Raw genomic sequence first — 25,459 nt, 5'->3', positions numbered from 1 at the left:
TGTCTAGGAAGTTGAAAAGTTTCCCACATTTTCCTGTCTTCTAAGCCCTCCAAGTCTCTAGGAAGTTCCAGACTTTCCCACATTTTTCTGTCTTCTTCTGAGCCCTCCAAACTGTTCCAACCTCTGCTTGTTACCCAGTTCCAATGTCGCTTCCACGTTTTTGGATACCTTAATAGCAGTACCCTACTCTACCAGTACCAATTACTGTCTTAGTGTATTTTTATACTGCTATGAAGAAATATCTGAGACTAGGTAATTTACAAAGAAAAAGAGGTTTTATGGACGCACAGTTGCAGGTAGCTGGGGAGGCCTCACAATCATGGCCGAAGGCTAAGGAGGAGCAAAGGCATGTCTCATATGGTGGCAGGCAAGAGTGTGTGCAGGGGATCTGCCCTTTCTGCCCTTTACAAAACCATCAGATCATGTGAGACTTACTCACTATCACAAGAACAGCACATAGAAAAACCCATTCTGATGATTCAATTACCTCCTACTGGGGCCCTCCCAGGACACATGGAGATCATGGGAGCTACAATTCAAGATGAAGTTTAGGTATGGACACAGCCAAACCATATCATTAATATCTAACAGGAAATGATCATTTTTTAAATGATTCTTCTACCTTTGAGAAATTGGCTAAGGCCCTTTCTCTGATGTGTGGGGGAGATAAGGTTGATAGGCACAGCTCCTCTCAGTAGTGAGCGAGTATTTATTGGAATAGCTCAGCTAAGCTAAAGTGGAGACCTCTAGTATCTTGTCTGGCGTGTTGTACAAGACATACACAATACGTAGCATGCACGGATAATGCAGGGTGCTGGTGGTGGCAAGAATGAGTGCTGGTTTATAGATTATTGATGTTACTGCTTTCTGGGTAAAGATTATAAAGGAAGACTGTATTTTACTTGAAAAATAATCTGCAATGGCCAGTTGGTATGATGCAAGTTGCTTGTCAGTAGTTTCCTGTTTTGCTTTATAATCCCTCTACTGGATCCCCAAACTTATTAAAATCCCATTGTACCAAATAACAATGTAACATAGGGAGGGAAGGAAAGAAAAGAGGCTGAGTTCATGCTTGGAGGGAAGCAAGAAGGGAGAGAAGAATGCCAGCGAGGTCATGTGGCTGAGACCTGGGCCACTGGAGTTACAAATTGCTAGACTGGCAATTCTGCTGCCTCCCCTCCCAGGACTTTTCTTGAGTGAACTGTGTGCCCAGGCCTGACAGGCACCTGTACGTCATTGGTTTGTTCTTATTGTATCCTCTATCTTCTAAGGAGCTTAGTATGTAAGATATGTGAGAATGGCTAGTACCTGGCCCCTCAAAAAGTATGAATGGAGCCATAAAGGAGTAAGTCCCCATTTTCTGGGACACTCCAAGAGCCTGACTCAGGGACAGGCTGGGGAGAGGCAACTACCATCTTACGTGAGTTTTTTTTTTTTTTTTTTTTTTGAGACGGAGTCTCGCCCTTTCGCCCAGGCTGGAGTGCAGTGGCCCGATCTCGGCTCACTGCAAGCTCCGCCTCCCGGGTTCACGCCATTCTCCTGCCTCAGCCTCCCAAGTAGCTGGGACTACAGGCACCCGCGACCACGCCCGCCTAATTTTGTTTTGTATTTTTAGTAGAGATGGGGTTTCACCATGTTAGCCACAATGGTCTCGATCTCCTGACCTCGTGATCCGCCCGCCTCGGCTTCCCTAAGTGCTGGGATTACAGGCATGAGCCACCGCGCCCGACCTTACATGAGTTTTATATTGAGGAAATTCTTCCATTTCATAAAATAAAATATGGATGGGCCAGTTTAACTTAATTGTTCTTATAGTTAGTAAAAATTCCTTCTAGATTAGTCAGCATATTCGGTGTCAGTTTTAGTAATTAGTATTTGTTGTTGTTGTTGTTGTTTTGGGTTTTTTGGTTTTTTTGAGATGGAGTCTCACTCTGTCAGGCTGCAAATTTACTAAACTTTTATGCTCTACTTCCTCTTGAACACTTTGCCACTTAGAAATTTCTTTCACCAGATACCCTCAATCATCTCTCTCAAGTTCAAAGTTCCATAGATCTCTGGAGCAGGAGCAGTGGTGCGATCTCCGCTCACTGCAAGCTCCACCTCCTGGGTTCACGCCATTCTCCTGCCTCAGCCTCCCCAGTAGCTGGGACTACAGGCGCCCACCACCACGCCTGGCTAATTTTTTGTATTTTTTAGTAGAGATGGGGTTTCGCCATGTTAGCCAGGATGGTCTCGATCTCCAGACCTCGTGATCCCCCCACCCCCCGCCTCGGCCTCCCAAAGTGCTGGGATGACAGGCGTGAGCCACTGCGCCCGGCCAATTAGTGTTGTTTTAAGTTTACATTGTTTGCTTTGTTTTACTGATTTTTTTTCTTTCTTTTTTAATGGGAACTTGGGTGGGACTCCATTACAAAGTATCATCCAGATGCTGTTTAAAGTTGGGCCAAATCAGCATTAAAATGAAATTACGCATTCATGGGATTTGTTAGTAGAGTCGGTACTGTTTTGGAATGATTCATATAGCATTTGTAAGGGCCAACTCTGAGAGATAAATCATTGCTATAAATTATTTTTTAGGTTACTTTAGTATCAGTCATATATTCACTCACATAACAAATATGCATTGAGCTCATATGGTCCAAGGAATTTGCCAAGCCCTGGAACTAGAGGATGATTAAAACAGACATACTACTTGACCTCAACAAATGTACAGTCAAGAAGGAAGTTACAAGCATTAAGCAAATGACTGCACAATTAATACTTAATTACAACAATAAGTGCATCCTGGAAAATAAATGTTATCAATCAACAGGTGCAAGGTGCAACCTAAATAATGAACAGAGAGAGACTCTCTGTTGGGGATAGGGTATTTCGGTAGGAATACATGTGCCATAGTCAACTATGCATGCATTCGGGGAGGTAAAGGAAAACAAAAGTATCTAAAGAAAAAATGTAGAGGATTACACAATTGTTTTGACATAGTTATCCTTGATTACAAGGATCAATAACAAGGGTGGTGCCAGTCCAAGGTTGGACAGGCATTTGCTGGACATATGTCCTTGCAGAAGTGTTTTTTTGCATAAGGTTGCAATGGCAAGATTGTGGTTTTTGCAGTCTTTCGTGATAGTTCTTGTTATCAGGCATATGTGCATGAGAATTCTCCCTTCATTGCCTTCCCCGGCTGCATTTGGCATGCTCTATTTTTATTTCTAAAATAAATGACTCTATTTTAATTCTGAAAAGTTTTACATTTTTCTCTTTTGACCAAGATCTTTCCCTAAAAGTGTCACCACTCAGTCATCCTGCAGTTAGGTTTCAGTTGTCTCTCAGTGCTGGGATGGGTCTGTCCTGGGTTGTTGGTCTGATCTCACACTGGAGGCAGTAAATGGTTACTAGGTGTCAGTGTTAAAACTCTTTTAGCTGTATTTGAGCAACAAGGGAAGTTTGTAGTGAGTGACACTCAGGCTTTCTGGAGTCCATTATTAAATTCAATTTTGTTTGTTTTGTAGTCTTTGGTTATTATCTAAAATTGCTGGGCCAGCATTATTCTGTTAGGAGTAGTCCTGCAGAAATTTAACAAGTAACAGATACAAAGTTTTAAAAGGTAAAATACAAAGCAAAATTAATAGTAATATTACGATCTCAGTTTGCATAGTAGTTTTGAGTCATTAATCTAGTTTTAAAGTAAACTAATTGAATAAATCACATGATTATTATCCTGTCATGTGAAAAAGAAGGCATTAAGAGGAGTAGAAGTCTCATTGTGATTTGGAGTTTTGTATCAGCATCTTGGGAAAAGCCATTACAGTGTGTAAACATCAATTTCTCATCCTAGTTTGCAGTTTGAATATCTCTGGTTATGGCATCAAGCAGTTTGGTGAAATCTTGTGTGGCCCATATACCAGGTATGAAATTTGCTTTTTAAAATTAATCTAATTTCAACTTACAGGGTATCAAGAACAGAGCTGTTCCCATTTTTAGTAATTCTGTGGAAGAAAGTTAGATTGGAGGAATCTAAAAGAATTCAGTATCTAATCTAGTCTATAGGTAGATAACAAGAACTTGAATATAGTCACAGAGCTACAATCTAACAACACATGTGTTAAAGATTTTTTTATAAACAGCTTTTTCTCTCTACATTGATCACATAAGAATCTCAGATTTTAAAACCCCTTCAGCCTAGGAAGCTTCGCCAAGGCAGATTTTATGTGCAGGCTTGAGGTTCCTAGGCTTGCCAGGAAGTGATAATTTTTACTCACTGTAAGGCTGGGAAGCTTTGAAGGCAGACATTCTGTGCATGTTCTCATATATTATATTCTGTTTAAAGCCTTGGTAATGGAACCAATGTTTTCAATTGTATCCTTCTATAAGGAGATGGCAAATTTTTTTTTTTTTTTTTTTTTGAGATGGAGTCTTGCTCTTTTGCCCAGGCTGGAGTGCAGTGGTGAGATCTTGGCTCACTGCAAGCTCTGCCTCCCGGGTTCACACCATTCTCCTGCCTCAGCCTCCCGAGTAGCTGGGACTACAGGCGCCTGCGAACACGCCCAGCTAATTTTTTGTATTTTTAGTAGAGACGGGGTTTCACCGTGTTAGCCAGGATGGTCTCCATCTCCTGACCTTGTGATCCGCCCACCTCAGCCTCCCAAAGTGCTGGGATTACAGGTGTGAGCCACCGTGCCCGGCCAGAGATAGCAAATTTTTATTGAACTTATGCAAATAACCATATGGCCATAAAAAATAAGAATACTCATAAATAGTTTCTGCATTTGGAGGGATCAAGTAGGGAGAAAAAACAAATACTCCCACCTTTGTTCATAAAAAGTATGTTGTGCCAAATTGCTCTACACTACCAAAAGCTTAAGAGAGAAAATTTCCATAAATCTGGAAAACTAAATAAGAATCAATAATGTTTCAAAAAAGTCATAAAAGCATTATTTTCATCAGTTACTTTATCTCATGTGATTAAATTTTGTTCAGTTTGACCTTGATTAGCAGTTTCATGAATTCATCAGTTTTTTCATTACAGTTTAAAATTTTGTATTTAGTTCATTTATCTTAAAGTTATTAGAAACCTCCATTTAAGAGTGCTTTTAGAGTATTTTCCATGAATCTGATTGCAGATGCCTCTAGAGAATTCAAAACAAAAACTGTGGGTGACAAAAACTTAGAACAACTGTGGATAAAAATATATAAAAGTTTATAAGTGACAAGGAAATTCAGTTATTTAAAATAACAACCCAAATCATGACTGATAACATCACATCAGGACTATCAAACTTTTGTAAATTTCACATAATCTTTAGAATACTCACATTGATAATGTAGCCACAAATACAGCTATAAACAAGAGTTAACACTAGAAAAAATATGACTGGAGACATATTACATTCTTATTAATTTATATAATTTTTGAAACATTAATAACATACCCAGCCATTTTACTTCAGGGCAAACATTTACCGCATAATATTCTTTCTCATAAAAATTTATCCTCTTTTCTTTTCAACTATTCCTACCAAAAATACATTTTCATACTCATAACTTTCTTCACATTTCTCTCTCCTACTTACTTGTTCCTTTTTACCATGTTTTTATACTTTTCTAAATTTTTATTTAGAAACAACCTTTAAATAAGCTCCAAATTAGACAAAATTATTCTTTCTCAATGAAGCAGACTGTTATGCTTTACTTACAATTTTTTATTAAAACCATATTTCATTTTTTATATACTTTATGTACAGAATTATGTATATTAATTGTAATTTTACTTTTTAGTAACATTAATATTTAGTGAAAACCTACTAAGCAAGCAATTTTAAACTCTGTTACAAATCAGTATTTTGTAGATAAAAATTATTATATAATTTTAGAAACATGATTCCAAAGAACATAACTTGTTATGTTGTCATAGACCTGAATATATTTAGACTTTCTATAAAATATAGGAATGCAGTAACAAAATTATATTTTTGTTTAGCAATTTACATTTCAGTTTTGTATCTTATTCGAAAATGAACCAGACATTTAGTGAGTATATATCACTTAATTTAACACAACAAAATTTTAAGATTTTAAATTAAACAAAAAGCTTATTCATATACTTTATCTTTTTTATATTTATCTGATTTATTTATCTTTGACAGTTATACCTAGATACTTATGAAAACTAAGGTATTAGATAAAGCGAGTCATCATTTGAAGTTTTTTCTCTGTTAACCATTTTTATAGCCTGTGAATGTCAAGTGTTTTCCTAAATATGAAACTTAAAGTTATCTGCATGGACATTTTGCTGATAACTCAAAAGATGTAGCTGTTTTTATTAAGCAAGCAGTATTAAATTACTCTCACATATCAAAGATTTACACAAACAAAGATCATTCCGTTTCTAGGCAGACTTTATAGGTTTATAAACTTTGTGTCAAATCCTGACACCTTGAAACATCTAGCAGAGACAAATATAATCCTGTCTGGCCTGTAAACCCTAGAAAAAAATGGATGCCAATGACTTTGTATTTTTGTATTTTTATTTGTATTTTTATTTCATCACCAAATGTAAAACCAACTTGTTTATTACAGATTTGCTTAAGCCATGTGAACTAAAAGGAATTTAGGCTTATCACTACATATTTTATATGAGCAGGCATCTGTCTAAACCAATCTGAATAGAATTTTGTAAGGGATTTCTGGCCCTCTACCCCAGATTTACCATGTAGGCACAATATATACCATAAAACATGTAGATATGTATAAACATACCTAAGCCATATATACATACAACAAAAGATCTTATAGCTTTCATTCTAGAATTTTGGTCATGAGATATTAATACACATACTAACTTATAATAGACAATTGGTTCCAAATTATGTATCTGACAAAATAGGACCTGTTTACATGACTAAATTCCATTGCCCCTGTAGATAGTCTTACAAAGTCTGTGGACCAACATTTTAGATACAACTTACTTTTGAATCGCATTTACCCTTTCTCCCCATGTCATTTTTTTCATTGCAAGTGAGTTTAGGGTTAAATATTCATTGTTTACATTTTAGCTAGGAATAGCGTTATCGTGTAAGAAAAACAAACTCTCTATGTGGCCTTGAAATCTTAGTAAAAAAATCTATCATTCTTTGCTGGTCAATTTTACTTAACTAGTGAATGGGGGCAGGGAAGCATTTTTGCAGGTTATTTTTTCCAGGTATTTTCTGGCCCCTGCATGGCGTGCAAAGCAATTTTTATGTTGGATATAAATATATTATTGCTCTGAGATCAAGATTTTGACCTTTTTGATTTAAGTGCCTAACTTTTATAAACACTTATTTAGATATTTTTCTTTTAGAAATCAATTCTTCATTTATCTGTTCCATCACCCTAAGCAAGTGTTACGCAAATGTAAATTTACATTTTCAGAGGGTGTCCAAGTTGTTGGTTGTCATGGAGCTATGATAATTTGTAAAACCGTCAATTTGATAGCCCTTCAGGACTTTTTTTTTTTTTTAAATCTTGGCTGGCGTGCCATAAGCAGTGAATTTTATTTCAACACCTGTAGTAAAGTCAGTAGATTCAAAGTAGGTAGGAAAAAATTACAGAATGTTGAAGGCTCTACATGTGAAGTGTATGATTGCAGTCTCTTAATTTGGTATTAGGCAAAAACAAGCTTGGAGATTTCAAATGATCCCCATGATGACCATTGATCCAACAATATGCATGAGGAAAAGCCATGGATCTGGCTGGAGTTCCAGAAAGTTTGGCATGCCTTACTATTAAAGAATCCCATTCCATTTTTTTATTAATCTCTTGAGAGCAAAGAAAATCCTATACATCTTGTCAAGGAAGGTCAGGAGTTTGGATTGGTGTTTAGATGGTTATGACTTCCTTAGTTATTTTCTGTTAGTCATTCTGCACCTACCATCAGAATGTTTAGTTTTGTTCTCAGAAGATTTACAGAAACAAGCAGGGGAAAGAAGCAATCACTTGCAGACATGCGTCACTAATAAAAGGAAACCCACATCAGAGTGTGCACAAACATTTTAACTCAGGTGAGCAGATCAAACAAAATATTAAATTAGGCGTGCCAAAAAAAAAAAAAAGGATTAAATTCACCAGGAAAGACATGTCTCAGAGACAGAATGTAAATTTTGCAGAAACCAGAGTACTGAGGCCAGAAGGACAGTTGTCTTTAAATCAGAAAGGAATTGCCAGAAAAGATAAAAAGTCTTTTATCATCCTAGGAGGGATGTTAAGGTGTTTTACTGAAGGTGACCTTCTAACCAAACCAAATCCCCAATAAAGAAAAAAAAAAAAAAGACCTCTACAAAAAAGAAAGAAGGTCTGCCTGAGAGAAGATTCAGCAGGGCAGGAAAGGCGAGCACAGCTCTCAAGGGCTCAGGTGAGTCCCACACGCTGGTTCCTAGAATTGCCAGTTCCTTCTGGAAATGATCTGGCTTCAAGTCCCATGTCTGGACACCATTTATGACAAGCTTCAGAGGGAGGGTCTCTAAAATAAAATAATGCTTATTTGGGGATAGGGCATTGCCTTGGGAACTGTGCCACAGTGAACTGTGTATGTATACAGGAAGTAAAGGAAGACAATGGTTTCTAACGAAAAAATGAGGATGGCTATGTCATTGTTTGAGATAATTACCATTGACTACAAGGTGCTGAGGTTGGACAAGCAGTGTCTGGGCAGATATTCTCACAGAAGTGTTTTTTTGTGTAAGGTTGCAATGGCCTTTGTTCAAGCTTGTGGTTTTTGTAATTATTTATGATGGTTCTTATTACCAGGCATACTTGCATGAGAACCATCCCTTGTGGCCTTCCCGGCTCTGTTGTCAGGTTTTATCTTTTTCTTTCTTTCTTTTTTTTCTTTAACACAATGAAAGCTACTCAATTTCAATTCTGACAAATTGCACAAAGAGAGCAAGTAACCTAGAAGGGATGCTCTAGTTTGGGGGTGGTACTAGTTTTCTGGGTCTGCTAGGACCAATTATCATGAACGGAGTGATTTCAATATACAGAAATGTGTTCTCTTATAGTTGTGGAGCTCAGAAGTCTGAAATCAGCATCATAGGGCGGAAATTAAATTGTCCGGAAAACCAAGCTCCCTCTAATGGCTCCAGGAGAGAATCCATTTCTCACCTTTCAGCTCTGGCATTCCTGGGCTTGTGGCTGCAGCACTCCAATCTCTGCCTCCGTGGTCCCATTGTCTTCTCCATTTCTGTCTTTTAAAAAATGGCCTCTGCCTCAGTCTTATAGGAATACATGTGATTGTATTCAGGGCCTGCCCAGATAATCTTGGATAATCCCCCCCTTTTATTATTTTTTTACTTTTTTTTATTTTTGAGACGGAGTCTAGCTTGTTCCCCAGGCTGGAGTGCAGTGGCATGATCTCAGCTTACTGCAAGCTCTGCCTTCTGGGTTCAAGTGATTCTTCTGCCTCAGCCTCCTGAGTAGCTGGGATTATAGGTGCGTGTCACCACGCCTGGCTAATTTTTTGTATTTTTAGTAGAAACGGGGTTTCACCCTGTTAGCCAGGATGGTCTCGATCTCCTGATCTCGTGATCCACCCGCCTCGGCCTCCCAAAGTGCTGGGATTACAGGCGTGAGCCACCGTGTCCAGGCCAACCCATAGTCTTTCGGTCTTCTCTCAGCCAAGGCATCCAGTGAAAATACAATTTATTTTTCAGATTCCTCTGGAGAACTAAAAAGTCTCTTTTGTAGCTGGACAGGGCGGCTCACACCTGTAATCTCAGCACTTTGGGAGGCTGAGGCGGGCAGATCACAAGGTCAGGAGACTGAGACCATCCTGGCCATAGCCAACATGGTGAAACCATGTCTCTACTAAAAATACAAAAATTAGCTGGGTGTGGTGGCACACGCCTGTAGTCCCAGCTATGTGGGAGGCTGAGGCAGGAGAATTGCTTGAACCCAGGAGGCAGAGGTTGCAGTGAGCCAAGATCGAGCCACTGCACTTGCTCCAGTGACAGAGCAAGACTCCGTTTCAAAAAAAAACAAAACAAAACAGAAAAAAAAACCCAAAAAAGTTTCTTGCATCAAATTGCCATACTCTCTGCTCTTGGTCCTCTTTTCCATGTACTGATTCTTCAAGGATTTATTTTCTCATTGCCTGATCAAGATCATTGCAATGACCCAAAATTTTTCGGATGCTGTGATTTTTGTGATATTGCTTTAACAAGTTAATCCGATGTTGCATTCTTCAGTGTGCAAGTGTGGAGATAAGTCCGGATGCCTCTTTAAGAGAAGATGATTGGTCACAGCAGTGCCACACCACTCAAGGCCACACCAGGAGAGCTGAAGGGGCTGTGTGGCGGAAATCCCGCCTTCCGGCGCCTGCGGTTGACCCTGGCCGCAGCCAGTGAGCTCCAGGTAGGAAGATAAACCGGATTGCAGGAAGCGGGAGAGTCGGGAGGAGCCGGGAAGGGCTCCTCTTCCCCATTGGCTGCGTCCGCAGAACCGCCTTGCGATTGGCCGTAAGCGCGGGTGGAGGGGGCGGCAGTCCCGCGCGGGCTCGCCCCTCGGGTCGCGAGAGGCGTTGGGATCGCGGGCGCTGCCTGAGCCAGCGGCTGCTGGGAGGCAGTGTCCGCACGCCTACAAGGGGAGGCGGCCGGGCCCTGCGCCTCAAGTCCTGGCCTGGGGCACCGGGGCGGCAGGTGTGGGAGGCTGTGCGGGCGGCGGGTTGGCGGTTTGTCCAATTGGGGCCTGCGCGGACCGCCCGCGGCGCAGCCTCCTGCCTCTCTCCATCTCTAAGTGGTAGTGGCTGTAGGTTTTTCTGCAGGTGATCCTTTTGAGTAATTTGTTTCAGGCAGGCGCCCTGCTGTTGGGTAAAGCGGCAGATTCATGCTGCTGTCACTTGCCGTTCAAACGATGGGCTTCGTGGCCGGGCGCGGTGGCTCAAGCCTGTAATCCCAGCACTTTGGGAGGCCGAGACGGGCGGATCACGAGATCAGGAGATCGAGATCATCCTGGCTAACAAGGTGAAACCCCGTCTCTACTACAAATACAAAAAAAAAAAAAAAAAAAAATGGGCTGGTGGCGGGCGCTGTACTCCAGGCTACTGGGGAGGCTGAGGCAGGAGAATGGCGTGAACCCGGGAGGCGGAGCTTGCAGTGAGCTGAGATCCCGCCACTGCACGCCAGCCTGGGCGACAGAGGGAGACTCCATCTCAAACAAAACAAAACAAAAAACGATGGGCTTCCTGTCGTGTGTGTGTACCTTTTGGATTTGAGGGCAGGGGGATGACATTGTGATTTGGCCTCCTGTGACTGTCCATTCTCAAGGTCTCGCCAGCGTGGTGCAGAAACCCAGCACACCCTGCCTGCCTTGGAAGGAGGCTTTCCCTTCCCCGAACCTCCCTCTCCCTCCATCTCTTCCCTGTTTCCCTCTCTCCCCCTCACTCCCTTCCCCCAGCTCTTCTCTCCCCTTTTTCTGTTCTCTCTCTTTTTTTTTTTTTTTTCTGCATTAAACTTTTCGGGAGTGTCTTTGTAAATTATTAAAAAGCGTTAGGTCTTCAACGTGTGTGTTTACTTGCAGGCCTGAGACCTGGGAGGAAGCTGGAGAAAAGATGCCCTCTGAATCTTTGTGTTTGGCTGCCCAGGCTCGCCTCGACACCGAATGGTTGAAAACAGATATACAGGTGGGGTTTGACATGTCTTTTTCTTGATGTGTTTCTGCTTCCATTAAATTTCTCGTGTAAGCTTTTTTTTAGGGTATGTAAGGGGAAGTCAATTGTATCTTGCTAGATTAGAGAAGCAGGTTTATTTCCTGTAACTTAAAATGTAACAGTCTTTATGGCTGTTTTTGTAGATCGTGCACGGTTGCATTTTAATTAGTTTTTTGGAAGTGCACGAAACTTGAGATCTATGAATAGGCAAAAATTTTTTTCCTATTTATTATTACTGGTTAAGAAATCTGCTACACTCCTAACCATATCATGGTGACTGTTGTTACTGATAGTTTTTGAGCTGTTTAGTTAACTGTGGAGGGGAAAATTGGAGAAGTAAGTTCAGTAATTATGGCCTGTAGAAACTGACTCATTTTATGAGGTCTTGTGTTTGTGTTTCTGGAGAGACAAGAGTTAGTTCAGTTGAGCTGTTTGGTTTGTATTTGTAACCAATACAAGGACTAAGGACAATTGTGTTGAAACTGAGGTCATGATGTTAGGATCTTGAGGGCTGAAGGCTCCAAATAAATGGTATATATAGAATTCTATCTGACTTGAAATTTTCCCTTTCTGGACCTCCACATGCTGAGGCTAACAGTGTCCATATTAACAGTGTCCATATTACTGTGCCTTCCATGACAAGAATCAGCGACTTTTTTTTTTTTTTTTTGGCACGTATCAGTGATTCACTCTGTATATTTTAAAAAGTTTTAACCTCTTCCTCCTAGCCCTCCAGTATTTGTTAATAAATTAAAACGTTTCCCAAAGTGTTTTCGGTGAAACAGTTCCAAAAGATGCTCTTAGAAAAGCTAAGTACATGGAAAAATACAAAGTATGTGTTTTATTCATTACATTTGACGAATTTTTTTGTTGTTGTTTTTTCCTCTGGAGAGGGAGTCTTGCTCTGTCGCTCAGGCTGGAGTGCAGTGGCATGATCCTGGCTCACTGCACCCTCCGCCTCTTGGGTTCAAGCAGTTCTCTGCTTCTGCTTCCTGAGTAGCTGGGATTACTGGCGCCCTCCACCTCGCCCAGCTAATTTTTATGCTTTTAGTAGGGACGGACTTTCACCATACTGGCCAGGCTGGTCTTGAACTCCTGACCTCATGATCCGCCTGCCTCAGCCTCCCAAAGTGTTGGGATTACAGGCTTGAGCCACGGCACCTGGCCCACATTTGATGAATTTTTTTGTCCTTTGTTCTTTTAAAAGTCATGGTTAGAAAGCAGAGCATAATTGTTCTTTATGTAGATCCCAAGTGATTGGGATCTTTAGGGAGATTTTTTGGCATTCAGTAAATGTCTTTATTTTTAGTGTGGCATGATGTGTGTTTTTTATTATTAGAAAATATTTATAGATAGATTTAAATATAATAAATTCCATTTTTTTTTTTTTGAGACAGAGTCTCACTATGTTGCCCAGGCTGGAATGCAGTGGCACCGTCTCGGCTCACCGCAGCCTCCACCTTCTGGATTCAAATGATTCTCCTGCCTCAGCCTCCCGAGCCGCTGGGATTACAGGTGGCTGCCATGACGCCATGCCAATTTTTGTATTTTTAGTAGAGATGGGGTTTCACCATGTTGCCAGGCTGGTCTCAAACTCCTGACCTCAAGTGATCCGCCTGCCTCGGCCTCCCAAAGTGCTGGGATTACAGGTGTGAGCCACCCACCTGGCTCATTTTCACTCTCCATTAGCTGCTTTTTTCCCCCATTCGTTTCCTACCTTTCTGTGTATGATTTCTGAATTCAGTATATTTCATGTCTTAACCTTCTGAATTGTTTGTTCTCTCATTTTCCATGTTGTTAAGGAAAATTAGAGGCTAAGTAAGACTTACAAATTTGCATGTAGTTTCTCAGATCAGGATAAATGCTCACCTGTTGCAGAACGGGACTCTGCTCTTGCTTTACCCAGGATGTGTTTCCTAGTTCCTTCCTAGAGTGGGGCCACACCCTGCTCCAGCCCTCCAGACCCAGCTCTCTGCTCTGACATGATTCCACCAGACTGTATTCCAGCTGTCCTCCCTAACCTGGACCTAGATATTTTCTTTCTTTTCTTTTTTTTTTTTTTGAGATGAAGTCTCACTCGGTGGTCCAGGCTGGAGTCCAGTGGCACAGTCTCGGCTCACTGCAACCTCCACCTCCCAGGTTCAAGTGATTCTTCTGCTTCAGCCTCCTGAGTAGCCGGGATTACAGGTGCCGGCCATCACGCCCGGCTAATTTTTGTATGTTTGTAGAGACGGGATTTCACCATGTTGGCCAGGCTGATCTTGAACTCCTGACCTCAAGTGATCCGCCCGCCTCAGCCTCCCAAAGTGCTGAGATTACAGGCGTGAGCCACCGTATCCAGCCCCTGGACCTAGATATTGTCTCATGACCCTTTCCAAAGCCTGATTTGCATCGATTAGTTATATGTGTGTGATAGGTTTTTCTAAAGTTTTTTAGAAGTTACCTTTTTACTTTAGTATAAAAGTGCTTTGAATACGCTGAATGTTAAATACATGTTTGTTGAATTTCATTGAAACTTTAATATTAATGAGAACCATTAACTTTTTTTTTTTTTTTTTTTTGAGATGCAGTCTCGCCCTGTCGCCAAGGCTGGAGTACAGTGGCATGATCTCGGCTCACTGCAACCTCCGCCTCAGCTTCTCCTGCCTCAGCTTCCCGAGTAGCCGGTATTACAGGCGCCTGCCACCACACCTGGCTAATTTTTGTATTTTTAGTAGAGACGGGGTTTCACCATGTTGGCCAGGCTGGTCTTGAACTCCTGACCTTGTGATCCGCCCGCCTCAGCCTTCCAAAGCGCTGGGATTACAGGTATGAGCCACTGCACCCAGCCGACGTTTTTTTTTTTTATTAAAAAACATATAAAATTTATTTTATTGTGGTATCTAGTTGAGTAAATTTTGACCTCTATAGATTCATGTAACCCCTGCCATCATCAGGATGGAGAAGTGTCATCACACCAAAAGCTCCCTTAAGGTGCTCCTTTTTATCACATGTTCCCTGGCCTCGTGCCCTGGCAACCACTGATCTGTTCTCCATCAGTATAGGGTATTCTTTTTGAGAATGTCATGTAAGTAGAACCATATTTTAAGTAACATTTTGAAACCATCTTCATTTACTCCCAGCTATATGTTTGAGATTTATCAGTTGTTCTGTGTATTAATAGTTCTTTGTATTGCTGAATAGTAGTATTTCATCATTTGGATATACCACATGGTGTTTTTCCGTTCTGTTATTGTAGGACCTTATGGTTGTTTCCATTTTTCTTTCACAGTTGTAATCCTGCTGTGAGCATTTCTGTACAGATTTTGTGTGAATGTAGTTTCCATTTCCCTAGCATAAAGACCTAGTAGTGTGAAAGTTGGGTCATGTGCTGAACTGTTTTCCGAAGCAAGTTAAGGCATAGTTTTAGATGATCTTAATGACTTAAAAATACTGTGATCTAAAAAGTTTACCAAGGTGTCATCTGTGTTAAGAACTTGAAATGCACCACTATTTCTTCATTACACTTCTGTTTATTCTTTGGAAAATACGACTTAAATAGCACACAGTTTATTTGTTACCATAAAAAGTCTGACTAAATTTAAAGTTATATATGTGTATATAGCTACATATAACTATATACAGTTATGAGTATTAATATTGTATCTTTGAAATTTCATGATTGTGCCCTATTTATGCAAATGAAAAAAGTTGGTAAATATTTTGCTAATTATTACTTGAACTGATTTTCTGTGTCAGTTTTTGTTCATGTTTATTTCAGGTAACAGAGGGGTCTCTATATTTCAATATGCAAAATTTTACCACCAAAATATTTCTGTACCTTTTAGGTGTCATTTTGTTTTCATCACCAATGTTATCAAATTATTTAACAATCTTATTGCTTCTAAATAATTTCTATTTGTAAGCCTACCCGTACACTATAATTAAATGTTAACTAATGTTTCTTATAGAAAGAAGCCATCTATACTACTTAATTTTCACTCTTAAGAAACTGATTTCAGTAGAATGGCTTAAAAAATCCCATTAGGAAGTTGATGGAATATCATTTTGGAAGACATGCTTTAAATAATTTGATATATTGGTTTCTTTTCTTTTCTTTTCTTTTCTTTTTTTTTTTTTGAGATTGCATCTCACTCTGTCACCCAGGCTGGAGTGCAGTGGCGCCATCTCGGCTCACTGCAAGCTCTGTCTCCCAGATTCACGCCATTCTCCTGCCTCAGCCTCCCGAGTAGCTAGGACTACAGGCGCCTGCCGTCATGCCCGGCCAATTTTTTGTATTTTTAGTAGAGATGGGGTTTCACCATGTTAGACAGGATGGTGTCTATCTCTTGACCTCATGATCCACCCGCCTCGGCCTCCCAAAGTGCTGGGACTACAGGTGTGAGCCACCGCACCCGGCCGATGTTTTGGTTTCTTTATGAAAATTTTACTGGATCTGTTACAGATATGATTGATGTATTTTATTTTTAAGTTGTCAGACATTCAGTTCATGATGTGTGTTGTAACTTTTCGGGGAGGGACATTTGCAGAGACTGACTAATGGTATGGCATTCTGAAAAGCGGTTACAGATTAAAAATTTTTTAATTCTGCAGATGATAGTGTCGAGCAAAGTGGAACAAAGAAAGAAGATCTGGATGACAGAGAGAAAAAAGATGAAGAAACTCCTGCACCTGTATATAGTGCCAAGTCAATTCTGGACAGCTGGGTATGGGGCAAGCAACCAGGTAATCTTCTGAGTTTTGGCACTTTGGAAAGCTTGATCTGACACACCTTTTCTAAATAACTTGGATGGATTATTAGTATTTTTTTGGTAACATTTTTTTTTGGTTTGAGATGAAGCCTCGCTGTGTTGCCCAGGCTGGAGTGCAGTGGCGGGATCTCGGCTCACTGCAAGCTCTGCCTCCCGGGTTCACACCGTTCTCCTGCCTCAGGCTCAGCCTCCTGAGTAGCTGAGACTACAGGCACCTGCCACCATGCCCGGGTAATTTTTTGTAGTTTTAGTAGATATGGGGTTTCACCGTGTTAGCCAGGATGGTCTTGATCTCCTGACCTTGTGATCTGCCTGCCTCGGCCTCCCAAAGTGCTGGGATTACAGGTGCAAGCCACTGCACCTGGCCTGCTAACAATTTTTAAAAATGTAATTTAAAAAATTTAAATATTGTGGTAAAATATACATATCATAAAACTTAACCATTTTAACCATTTTTATGTGTACAGTTCATTGGCATTAAGTATATTCACATTATTGCCCAGCCATCACCACCATCCATCTCTAGAACTTTTGCATTTTCTCTGACTGAAACTCTGTATCCATGAAACACTAACTCCTTGCTGCCCCCAAGCAACCACCATTCTACTTTTGTCTCAGAATTGGACTACTCAAGGTGTCTCCTATAAGGGGAATCATACAGTATTTGTCCTTTTGTGACTGGGTTATTGAACTTCTTAGGTCTTTGGGGTTCAGCCGCATGTGTCAAAATTTTGTTCCTTTTAAAGGCTCAATACTAGTCTATTATATATGTAAGCCACATGTTATCCCTTCATCAGTGGGCACTCAGGTTGCTTTCATCTCTTGACTTGTGTGAATAATGTTGCTATGAACATTGGTTTACAAGTGTCTTGAGTCTCTGCTTTTAATTCTTTGTGTCTATACCTAGGAGTGGAATTGATCAATAGATTTTTTTGTTTTTGTTTTTGTTTGTTTGTTTTGTTTGCTTTTTTGAGACCGAGTCTCATTCTGTCTCCCAGGCTGGAGTGTAGTCGCACGATCTCGGCTCACTGGAAGCTCTGCCTCCCGGGTACATGCCATTCTCCAGCCTCAGCCTCCTGAGTAGCTGGGACTACAGGCACCCGCCACCATGTCCGGCTAGTTTTTTTGTATTTTTAGTAGAGACGGGGTTTCACCGTGTTAGCCAGGATGGTCTCGATCTCCTGACGTGATCCACCAGCCTCGGCCTCCCAAAGTGCTGGGATTACAGGCATGAGCCACCGCGCCTGGCCAATAATGTGGTAGTTTTATGTTTAACTTATTATTTATTGTTATTTTTGAGATTGGGTCTCACTGTGTCACCCAGGCTGGAATGCAGTGATGTAATCATAGCTCACTGCAACCTTGGACTCCTGAGCTGAAGTGATCTTTTTGCCTCAGCCTCCCACGTAGCTAGGACTACAGGTGAACGACACCACGCTTGACTAATTAGAGACAGAATCTCACTGTGTTGCCCAGGCTAGTCTTACACTCCTGGCTTCAAGCGATTTTCCTGCCTCAGACTCCTGAGTTACTGAGATTACAGGTGTGAACCGCTGCACCTGGCAGTAGATGTAACTTTTTGAGGAACCAGTAAACTGTTTTCCACAGTGGCTACACTGTTTTACATTCTTGCAGTGGTATACCAAGGTTCCAATTTCTCCACACCCTCACCAACATTTTTTCTTTTTCTTTTCTTTGCTGATGATAGCCATCCTCTTTTGTGTGAGTAGGTACAGCATCTCGTTGTTGTGATTTGCATTTGCCTGATGATTACTCATGCCGAGCATTTTTTTTACATGCTTATTGACCATTTGTATACATTTACTGGAGAAATGTCTATTCAAATCCTTTGCACATTTTTTTTTTTTTTTTTTTTTTTTGGAGACGGAGTTTGGCTTGTTGCCCAGGCTGGAGTGCAGTGGCGCAATCTTGGCTCATTGCAACCTCCATCTCCTGGGTTCAAGTGATTCTCCTGCCTCAGCCTCCTGAGTAGCTGGGATTACAGGTACCTGCCACCATGCCTGGCTAATTTTTTGTATTTTTAGTAGAGATGAGGTTTCACTATGTTGGCCAGGCTGATCTTGAACTCCTGACCTCGGGTGATCCACCCACCATGGCCTCCCAAAGTGCTGGTATTACAGGCATGAGCCACTGCGCCTGGCCCTTTTGCCCATTTTTTAATTGAGTTTTTTGTTTTGGGTTATAGGAGTTCTTTATCATGGATGGAGTTTCATAATCTCTTCCCTTTCTCCAACCCGGTGAAACCCATATATTTATTCTTTGCTTACTTTATTTTGTGTAATTAAATTTTTTAAATGTGTGATGCATTTTTGTTCCAATTAAAAATATACATGGAATAAATGTTTTCTTATAAAAATGTATAGATTATAAAGATTTCACCTGACTGCCCACCCCAATTTCAGTTTTCCTGTAAGAGTTAGCCACTATTATCCCTTCAGTGTGGATATTCAGACTTTCTTTTCCTTGAATGGACATACATGTGTAAATGTACATATATAAAAATAATTTGTGACTCCAGGCATGGTAGCTCACACCTGTAATCCCAGCACTTTGGGATGCTGAGGTGAGAGAATTGCTTGAGGCCAGCAGTTTGAAGCTGCAGTGAACTATGATTGTGCCACTACACCCAGCCTGTGTGACAGAGTGAGACCCTGTCTCTTAAAAAAAAAAAGTCCGTATTGTGGGGTTAATAATAGTACCTACCTTGTAGGCTATTATGGGATCAGTACAGTGGCCAGGCAAAGTGCCTATGCAATTATCTCGTATGTAGTAAGTACCAGCATATACAACCTGTTACCCAGAAGTTTGCTGAAATGTGCCTTGTATTTTCTCTCTTTCCATTTTGATCAGTTTTACTAGAAGTTATCAGTCTAATTGAGTTTTTTCAAAGAGCCAGTTGTTGGTTTTATTGATTTTGTTTGTTTTATTTTTCATTGATTTCTGTTTACTCTTTATTATTTCCTTTTTTCTGCTTCCTTTGGGTTCCATTTGCTCTTCTGTCTCTTCTAGTTTTTTTTTTTTTTTTTTTTTTTTGAGACAGAGTCTCGCTGTGTCTCCCAGGCTGGAGTGCAGTGGCGAGATCTCAGCTCACTGCAAGCTCCGCCTCCCGGATTCACGCCATTCTCCTTCCTCAGTCTCCCGAGCTGCTGGGACCACAGGCGCCCGTCACCACGCCCGGCTAATTTTTTTTATTTTTAGTAGAGGTGGGGTTTCACCATGTTAGCCAGGATGGTCTTGATCTCGCGACCTCCTGATCCACCCGCCTTGGCCTCCCAAAGTGCTGGGATTACAGGCGTGAGCCACCACACCTGCTCTTCTAGTTTTTTAAGGTAAAGGCTTAGATCATTGACTTTAGATTTTTTGTCTTTTCTAACAAGTGTTCAAAACTATAACATAAATTTATCTCTAAGCATTGTTTAGCCACATTTCACAAATTTGGAAATGTTTATTTATTTTCATCTTCATTCAGTTGAAAATATTTTCTAATTTCCCTTTTAATTTCTTCTTTTACCCACTTATTATTTGGAAATGTGTTATTTCATTTCTAAATGTTTGGGGATTTTCAAATGTCTCCTGTTAACAATTTCTAAATTAGTTGTAGTCAGAGAAAATATTCTGTGATTTCAATGTTGAGGCTTGCCTTAAGCCCCAGAATATGATCTATTCTGTGGAATGTTTCATGCACACGTAATAAGAATATGGCCAGGTACGGTGACTCATGACTGTAATCCCAGCACTTTGGGAGGCCGAGGTGGGTGGATTACTTGAGGTCAGGAGTTCGAGACCAGCCTGGCCAACATGGTGAAACCCTGTCTCTACGAAAAATAGAAAAATTAACTGGGTCTGGTGGTGGGCACCTGTAATCTCGATTGTGCCACTGCATTTTAGTCTGGGTGGCAAAGCGAGACTATGTCTCAAAAAAAAAAAATGTGTATTTTGCTGCCCTGTAAAGCTTAATGAGATCCAGTTGATAGTGTTCAGGTATCCTTGACTTGAAATACTTTTCTGCCTACTGGTTCTATTCACTGTTAGGAGAGGAGTTGAACTAACACACAAGGTTGGATTACCACATTAGTTTGACATGAATCTCAGAGATCTTACCCGTACCTGATTACTTAGTAACTTTAAAGAAAGATACAAGTAATATCCTCACTTGTGTGCTCAGGCAAAGTGGGGAGAGATGTGGGACAATCTGTGCAACTCCCCCAAGTCCGTCCTCTTTGAGCCCCGCCTGAGAGATGGGACCTCTCACTGAGGCGTGCTGCCCCCTCACTGAGGCGTGTCATACTCTCAGGTGTGTCATCCCCTCACTGAGGCATGTCGCCCCCTCACTGAGGCGTGTCGTCCTCTCACTGAGGTGTGTCGTCATCTCACTGAACAAGGAGCATTAAGGATGTGCAGTGTTCCCATTTTGTAGTCAGTTGGTTTATACACCTTAGGGAACCTTTTCCAGGGAGCCATGTCCCATAAGTCCGTGGATTTTAGGTACGTTTACCAAACACAGTCCTCAACTAACCACATCTTGCTAAAAACATTTCATAGGTAAGGACTCTTTTCCTAGCAAATACTAGTCATTTATTTACAGAGAAGCCGTCTCAGCGTCTCAGCGTTCTGGGGAGATGAGCCCCAGCGACTGGCCTTTATTTCCCAGGAGTATCTCCATTGTGCTGGGGAGGCATGAAGAGCAGTTTCACTGCTTAGTTCCTCTTTCTTCTGTGGAGAATTGAAATCTCTCATGCTAATTATGGATTATTTTCTTTCAGCTCTGCAGTTTTTGCTTCATGTATTTGAAAACTATGTTATAAGGTGCATGCAGTTTTTTGTTTTTTGTTTTTGTTTTTTTGGAGATGGAGTGTTGCTCTGTCCCCCAGGCTGAAGTGCAGTGGCGAAATGACATAAAAATCCTAAAAGTGCATGCACCTGGCTGGGCACGGTGGCTCACGCCTCTAATCCCAGCACTTTGGGAGGCCGAGGAGTGCAGATCACGAGGTCAGGAGATTGAGACCATCCTGGCTAACATGGTGAAACCCTGTCTGTACTAAAAATACAAAAAAATTAGCTGGGCGTGGTGGTGGGTGCCTGTAGTCCCAGCTACTCGGGAGGCTGAGGCAGGAGAATGGCGTGAACCTGGGAGGCAGAGCTTGTAGTGAGCTGAGATCGCAGCACTGCACTCCAGCCTGGGTGACAGAGTGAGACTCTGTCTCAAAAAAAAAAAAAAAAAAAAAAGGAATAAGTATAATATAATGTAAATAATTAAAATTATATAATATATATAAAATAAGTGAATACTTATTAGAGAGTTGCTGTGCAAATGACATGAAATAATGCACTTGAAGCTCCTAAGTCAGTGCCTGGCACATACTGTTCGATAAACATTTGTCGTGATTTTAAAAATCTGTTGTTTTGCCTTTCTCCTTCTTTCCCCTCACCTAGGTATCAAAGTACCTACAGTTATGGGTGGGTAACTAGACCCGAAATATACCTCTCTTGCTCAGATTAAAGCCCAGCTTGTTGACTCAGGGTGGCTTTAATGAAGAGGGTTTACTTGGAAGCTCTGCTTGTTCACAGGTACAGAGCTTTTGCAGGACCGACTCTCTACCTGGCAGCCTTAAAGGGGCTTGGATTCAAAGCATGTTCTTCAGCCACGTCATCTTTAGTCAAACTGCAGGGGGAATTTGTAGCTTTTAGAATAGTTCCTATTCCTTTCATTCCTGTTTTTCTTTTTTGCTCTTGCACCTCAACCTAAAAAGAAAAACACATTAATTTGAGCCATAGGATTTTAGAACTTGTTTTTTCTTTTGCTTAGATACGTTTGACTAAAGCTTCCTTTTTCACAGGTTTATTTTTTCCAACATTTTATTATGAAAAAGATTATACTGAAAAGTTGAAAGAATTTTACAGTGTGCACCCACATATTCATTCACCACCTGAGACTGTGCCGCTGGCATCATCCCACGTGCTTTATTACCGCTCTCTCCACCTTTTCATCCCTCTATTCATCCATCAGTCCCTCACAATTTTTTTTGCAGTGTTTCCAAGGAGACCTCTGGACACTTGCTTCTCAACATTGCAGCATGTAGGCCCTCAGCAGGAGTTCAGAAGTGTACATTTCATAGTGAGCCTTCTGGGAGTGTTAACAGATCACAGCTTTTCTTTTTGTCTAACGAAAAGGGCTTGCTGGCCATTTGGTGGTGTAATCTCTTAGAAGAGTAAACTCTTAGGGACTATCTAAATCATTCTTAATAATTCTCTCTGCTGTGTAAAGTAGGTCTAGGAGGACCCTTTCTGACGTTGTTAGCATAGGTTTTAGCTTAAGTTTTTTAAATGCTGCTTATCAAAGTGATTAAGTTCCCATTTGTTACTGTTTTTTGAGCATTTTTATGCATGAGTATTGAGTTCTGTCATTTGCTTTTTCTTTTATTTTTTTTGAGACGGAGTCTCGCTCTGTCGCCCAGGCTGGAGTGCAGTGGCACAATCTTGGCTCACTGCAAGCTCCGCCTCCCGGGTTCACTCCATTCTCCTGCCTCAGCCTCCTGTAGCTGGGATTACAGGTGCCCGCCACCATGCCCAGCTAATTTTTTGTATTTTTAGTAGAGACGGGGTTTCACCATATTAGCCAGGAAGGTCTCGATCTCCTGACCTCGTGATTCACCCGCCTCGGCCTCGCAGAGTGCTGGGATTACAGGTGTGAGCCACTGTGCCCGGCCTGTCATTTGCTTTTTCTCAATCAATTGATTTGTAATCATACAATTTTTGTTCTTTAGCCTATTGATAGGGTGGGTTACATTGATTTTTGACTGTTGAACCAGCTTTGCATTCCTGCAGTGAAACTACTTGGCGATGATGTGTAATTCTTTTTATATGTTGTTTAATTCTACTTACTAATAATTCACTGAATATTTTTGTGTCTATGTATATGAAGTATATTGTCCTGTAGTTTGTACTGTCTTTAGGTTCGATATCATGCTAATATTAGCTTCTTAAAATGAATTGGGAGGTTTTTCCTCTTCTAGTTTCCAGAAGAGATTGTTTTGAGTCTGTGTTAATTCTTTTTTAATGTTTGATGGAATTATCCAGTGAATTCATTTGGGTCTGGTAATTTCTTTTTTTTTGGGGATTCTTAGAATTATGAATTCAGTTTTCTTGATAGTGGTAGGGCTATTCAAATGATCTATTTTATATTTGGTGAGTTGTAGTAATTTGTATTATTTGAGGAATAAGTCCATTTTGCCCAAGTTGTCAAATTTATGTGTGTAGAGTTGTTCCTAGTAATTCCTAATTATCTTTTTTATATATTTAGAGTCTGTGACATCACTAATGTTGGTAATTTATGTCTATTCTTTTTATTTATTTATTTTTTTGGTCAGTATTGCTGAGAGAGGTGTGTCAGTTTTATTGATCTTTTCAAAGAAGCAGCTTTTTGCTTTACTGTTTATTGTTTTTCTGTTTTCACTTTGTTTCTACTCTTACCTTAATTATTTCTTCCTTTCTGCTTACTTTTGGGTTGATTTTGCTATTTTTTGTTTCTTTTAGGTTGTCGAGGCGGACACTTATATTACTGATTTGTTTCCAAGTTTCTAATGTACCATTCATTTAGTGCTGTAAATTTCTCATCACCCACTGTAGCTCTTTCCCATGCATTTTGATGTATTGTACTTGCATTTTCTCTCAGTTCAGAATATATTTTAAAATTTCCCTTGAGACTTCCTCTTTGACCCATGGGTTATTTAGAAGTTTATTGTTAAGTTTCTGAGAGTTAGGTAATTTTCCTGTAATTGTTCTCTTGTTGACTTCTAATTTGTTTCCATTGTTTGAGGGAACATATGTTGTGTGATTTTAATTTCAAAAAATTTGATAGGTTTGTTTTATGCCTCAGAATATGTTCTAACTTAGTATTTGTTTTGTGCATACTGAACAGATTATGTATTCTGCTGTTATTGGCTGGAGTGTTCTATAAATTTTGATTGGATCTAGTTGATTGATGGTGATGTTGAGTTCTATGTCCTGGCAGCCTTTCTGTCTCCTAATTTTATTAGCTGTAGAGAGAGATTTTGAGGTCTCCAACTATAAAAGTATAGATGTCTTTTTCTCCTTTCAGTTCTGTTCATTGTTTTTGGTTTCAAATTGCTGCATCTTAATGGTGTATTGACCAAGTTCTCATTTTGTAATATTGCCGTCTATTCCTGGTAATTATCTTTTTTTTTTTTTTTTTTCTTGAGATGGAGTTTCGCTCCTTTTGCCCAGGCAGGACTGAAGTGGTGTGATCTCAGCTCATCAACCTCCAAACCCACCAGGTTCAAGTGATTCTCCTGCCTCAGCCTCCTGAGTAGCTGGGATTATAGGGGCCCACCATCACGCCCAGCTAATTTTTGTATTTTTAGTAGAGATGGGGTTTTGCCATGTTGGCCAGGCTCGTCTCAAACTCTTGAGCTCAGGGGATCCACCCACCTTGGCCTCCCAAAGTGCTAGGATTACAGGTGTGAGCCACTGTGCCCAGCCCTCTTGGTAATTATCTTTGCTCTGAAGTTTACTTTATTTGATATTAATGTAGCCAACTTCTGCTGTCCTTTCAGTAATGTTTGCATGATCTTTCTTTTTCTGTGCTTCTATTTTCAGTTTGCCTATTTGAAGTCACTTTCTTACAGACAACATGCAGTTGGATCATGTTCTCTAGCCTACTCTCCCAGTGTCTTTTAATGTATTTAGACTTTACATTTAATGTCATTATTGTTAAATTGAGGCTTAACACTGCCATTTTATTTTGTATTTTCTATGTCTTCTGTTTTTCATTTTTTCGGTTTGGTTCTTCCTGGCTGTCTGTGGTTTACTTGACCATTTTTAGCATTTTATTTTGATTTATCTGTAGTGTTTTAGAGTGTATCTTTTTGTATAGCTTTTTTAGTGGCTTTTCTAGGTAGTATATTACGTACAAATTGAGCATCTCTAAACCCAAAATCCAAAATCGGAAATGCCCCAAAATTCGAAACTTTTTGGGCCCCCAAGTAGA

At 40.4% G+C, this 25,459-nt stretch overlaps 1 protein-coding gene across 18 annotated transcripts in view; it reads left to right on the top strand.

Annotated features, from left to right (window-relative positions):
* The first annotated feature begins 10,505 nt into the window (after positions 1–10,505).
* Positions 10,506–25,459, top strand: part of LOC109023386 (E3 ubiquitin-protein ligase HERC2) — a 49,541-nt gene continuing 34,587 nt past the window's right edge. For 5 of the 18 annotated variants that reach the window (XR_010131127.1, XR_010131128.1, XR_010131118.1 and 2 more), the window contains exons 1-5: positions 10,536–10,994; positions 11,551–11,653; positions 13,078–13,195; positions 14,251–14,488; positions 16,274–16,405. The gene's annotated coding sequence lies outside the window, so the exon portion shown is untranslated. Of the gene's footprint in view, positions 10,995–11,201; positions 11,223–11,550; positions 11,654–13,077; positions 13,196–14,244; positions 14,489–16,273; positions 16,406–25,459 lie in introns of those variants that run through there. The other 13 variants (XR_010131125.1, XR_008671905.2, XR_008671906.2 and 10 more) reach the window with 13 other exon arrangements.

This window comes from Gorilla gorilla, chromosome 16 (assembly GCF_029281585.2).
Source record: "Gorilla gorilla gorilla isolate KB3781 chromosome 16, NHGRI_mGorGor1-v2.1_pri, whole genome shotgun sequence".
Lineage (NCBI taxonomy): Eukaryota > Metazoa > Chordata > Mammalia > Primates > Hominidae > Gorilla > Gorilla gorilla.
Note: the sequence above shows the minus strand (reverse complement) of the source record. Positions and strands in the feature narration are given on the sequence as shown.